We start from the raw sequence: 4,290 nt of genomic DNA, 5'->3' as shown, positions 1-4,290 counted from the left end.
TGTTGTGAATCTCTACTGATTTAAAGTTATTACCTATTGTTTTTCAAAAAAATAAATATAGGGGCTGGGGATTTAGCTCAGCGGCATAAGCACCTGCCTTGCAAGCGCTGTTGTGAATTTGATCACCAGTACCGATTAAAAAAAAAAAAGCAAAAGATAAATGTAATGATTAACTTTGTGATAGCCATATATTATGTGACATCAACGCATATTTCTAGGTTCTTCTGATTCTCTGCTTGCAGAGATCTTAGCTTCTACTGTTGATTTTTATAAACTCGATTGGGTGGCTATCATTCTCAAATCTTAGTACTGCAGATTTGTTACAAATTATATACATTGTAAATTAAAGGCTACTTTTATACTTTTTATATTTTCATCTAATAATAGTAGCTTTATTAAGCTGAAGGAAGCTATGTTTGAAAACAGAGGCTGGGGATTTAGCTCAGTGGCACAGCACCTGTCTGGCGAGCACAAGGTTCAATCACTGGTACAAAAAAACAAAAATGGTTTCAAAACAGAATCTTTTGTAATTAACTGTAATCAGCAAGTTGTCCCCAAACCATAAATCAAAAAGATTTTTGGACTGAGTTTTCTTTTTTCCTTTCCTTTGTTTCCCTTCCTTCCTTCCGTCTTTCCCTTCCCTTCCTCCCTCACTCCTCTTTCTCTTCCCTCTTCCTCCCCTCCTTCCTCTCTCCTCTTCCTCCCTTCTTTTTTGAGACAGGGTCTTGCTATGCAGCCCAGGCTGCTCTGGTACTCACAGTGATCCTCCTGCCTCAGCTTCCTCAGTGCTGAGATTACAGATATGCACTACCACACCTGGCTTGGACTGATTTTTCAAAAATCGATTTTGTGTAAAAGGACTTCCTTCCCATAGCATATATGATCTCTTGCCTTTGCTATTAGTTTTGATTTGAAGACAAATAATCGCGGAACCTGGAGAATAACAGTGCCAGGTAGGAGGACCATACAGGAGAGCACAGGGCTGGGGATTTGGTCTCTACAGGCTGCAGCGTTTCGAGGCCGGGTGAAAGTCACAGTGGAAGCTGGTGGGCCTCCTTTCTTGCCATCCCAGGTCCTCAGGACTGTGGAAATAAAGACCAACTAAATGAGAAAGGCTTTGTTATTTAGAGCTTCAGTTTGGCCACGACCCTTATGCTTGGGCAGAAACTCAAGGTGAGCCAAGGAGTGGCAGGAGGTGGTGGGCACCCTGTCCCCCGCTGCGGTTACACCTTTGGATTCCTTGGCTCTGCTTGTGCTTCCATAGGAAACAGGACCGTAAGAGAAGCTGGCAGCTGTGAATCAAGTCCTGGCCGCTCAGGACTAGTTGCTACGTGAGTTATCACTTAGCCTTCCGGGTGTCACTAAAGACCCCGACCAGCCTCCTGAACCTGACCGACAGCCGGCTGACTTTCTAGGTCATTGTAGATAATGTAGGTTTTCCACCAGGTAGGTCCCAGTTTGTTGCCGTTGTTGTTTTCCAATTTTAATTTTTGAGTCCATGCATGTAGTACACGAGGCAGGCTCGCATTCCTTGTGGAGAGCTGGTCCATGAACACAACACATCTCCAAGCTTTTTCATCCTCTTCCTCTCCCCTCCCCTCCCTCTTTGATTCCTTTCCTCTTTGCAAAAGATCTGTCTCCCTATTTCCCATGCATCTTTTATTTTGCTTTAATATTTATTTGTACTTAGGGGGATTTCATACAAGAAAAACTATGCCATATATATGTACTTTAAACTATGCAGCGTTTAAACTTGTTGGGGTATGTACCTGGATCCCCAATCCCTAAACGGGTATACTGTGAAGGTTCAAAGGGTGAGATATGCGGCATAGGTCTTTAGGAGTGAAATCCTTAGCAGAGCTCCTCATCCTGCTAGCTGGCTGGCCAAATGACTGGGCAGCCCATGTTTAATCAGAACAAGCAAGGAGCTGAGTGGACAATGGAGGAAACCTGAGCAGGATCTTGGGAGGGACTCAAAGGATCCCGTAGAGTAATAGACAATGCTAATTAAGGAAAACCATCCAGAAGGTCTCCGGGCAGCCTCAACTGTGGTTTATCTTGCCCCCTGAGGCATCTCCTCGGGCTCAGTTCAGCCAGGCCTGGGCCACGCCACGAGCCCTTCATGTGGGTTCAGCTTCCATGGCTCCAGCATAAACTATATGTCTGATTACTTCACTGACACTGTGGGCTCAGGTTGCACCCATTTCCCTATGAATGACTTGTATGCCTTTTTCCCTGGCAGAATCAGAGTAGTACTCCATGGTGTGTCAATACCACATTTTTCTTTATCCTTCATCTGTAAAAATAGAAGTTGCTTCCCGATTTAGCTATTACGAATGATCTGGCCATTGTCTGTATATTTTGTGTCTCAGGGCTTCTGGGATGCATCAGTAACTGTCTTTGTATTAGTGAGGTGAAGAAGTGTGTTTCAGAATAACAGAACCAACAGATGAGAGAGACAGACAGAGAGAGAAACAGAGAGAGAGAGACATGGAGAGACAGAGACAAAGAAACAAACACAAACCTGAAAACCAGGGGGCAGAGTGGTAGACTGCAGATTCTTCCAGGACTTGCAGTCCTGGATCGGAAGGCAGTGAGCTGGGAGTACCGGTGGGGAGGAGGGGGAGGGGATCAGGAGGGGGGAGGGGAGGAAGACTGACTGCAACCACTTTCACACTGCTTTAATCCGCCTTCTTCTACTTGAGGAAAAAAGCTGATGTCAGGCCTGATGTTTCTCCCCCTTGCTTATTAGTTCAGGTGTTTTGTCATCCACCTGTTGAGTTAGAACAGAAAAGGGAAGGAAGATGAGTGTGATGACGAGACCATTCCCTATCCTTGGCCAGGAGGTGCCTGACCCAGCTGGCTGCCCGAGGACTGCCAGAGGACTGCCAGAGGCTTGGGACCCTGGTCCTCCAACCTGTCGGGTCTCTGTTCCTGGACCATTCTTAGTCCAGGGGAGCCTCAGGCAGATTAGCAAGCAGCTGTCTTGAGACTGTGAGAGTTGTGGGCTGGAGGTATCTAACAAAAACCCTGAGTTTCCAGCTGGGAAAGGGATATGGGTGGCAATCTTGTAATATAGGATAGATCTATGTTTACTGAATATTAACTAGTTTACTGTGTTTGGAATGAGAGTTTGTTGTTGTTGTTTTGTCTTTTGAGACGGGGTCTCCCTGTGCAGTTCAGCTTGGGCTCACTTTGTAGCCCAGGCTGGTCTCCACCTTGTAATGAACCTTCTGCAACAGCCTTGCAAGTGCTAGGACCACAGGCATGCGCCTGGCTTAGAATGAAAGAGTAGAATGAAGCCTAGCCCTGGCCTGCTCTCAGGGACAGGGTTCTTGCCTTTCACAGCTCACTACTCTTCTGTTATTATTACTTGGTTATGCACAGAAGGCCGAGTGGGGCTGGGGAGCGGACAGGGAGGCAGGGACAGGGCCAGAGTGGCTGTGTCAGCTGAGGGCAACTCTGGTGGAGGGAGGATGCCCTGATCTGAGGCAGGGACAGGAGAGTAACAGCCTTGCCGGGCCCCGGCACAGCCTCCACCCAGCCTGAGCCATGGTAATTCGGGCTCAAACGCTGGGATTCCAGGCTGATGGTAGCTCCCTGCTTCTTCCTGTAATAATGTTTTTGACATTTTTGCTGAAGTAATTTTTCATTCTATTCTGCCCGCCAGTGTCATCTGAAACACTATGATTCTCAGATTGCATCCACAGGAAAAAAATTCAAGGGTGAACTTTGCAGCAGATGCTCTGGGTGAAGCAGATGAATTTTTAGGGTATTAAATAGTGGTTTTCTGAGGGAGTGGGTTTGAGCTGATGTGTTCTGAGTGGTTTACAAGTGAAGAAATTTCTTCCTTCACAGCAGCCTCTTCCGGCAGGGATGAGATCCTCCCGTGTTACCCCCTCGAATGTCCGCTGCCCCTCAAGGAGTCACCATGTGGCTTTTGTCAGCTGTATTTGCTTGAGGGTCACAAGTGTCCTGGAAGACCACTGTGAGCCAGTTTACTAAGAAGGTAAGAGGAGCATGCACGTGGGAGCTTTTAAACTATTTTTTTAAAATCACATTTCTTCTTGGGCATGGCTGTGCACAGCTGTAATCCTAGCACTCGGAGGCGGAGGCAGGAGGGTAACCTCAAGTCTGAGGCCACCCTGGGCTCCAGAGTGAGTTCAAGGTCAGCCTGAACTACATAGAGAGACTTTGTCTCAAAAAAAGAAAGAAAATAAAACAGAAATGGTTTTAAATTTAAACTTTTAGATGTCACCAGATAAAATAAAGACTCATGAGCAGATGCTG

Source organism: Cavia porcellus, unplaced genomic scaffold (genome assembly GCF_034190915.1).
Source record: "Cavia porcellus strain 051 isolate PalLab524CR breed Dunkin Hartley unplaced genomic scaffold, mCavPor4.1 scaffold_1, whole genome shotgun sequence".
NCBI lineage: Eukaryota > Metazoa > Chordata > Mammalia > Rodentia > Caviidae > Cavia > Cavia porcellus.
Note: the sequence above shows the minus strand (reverse complement) of the source record.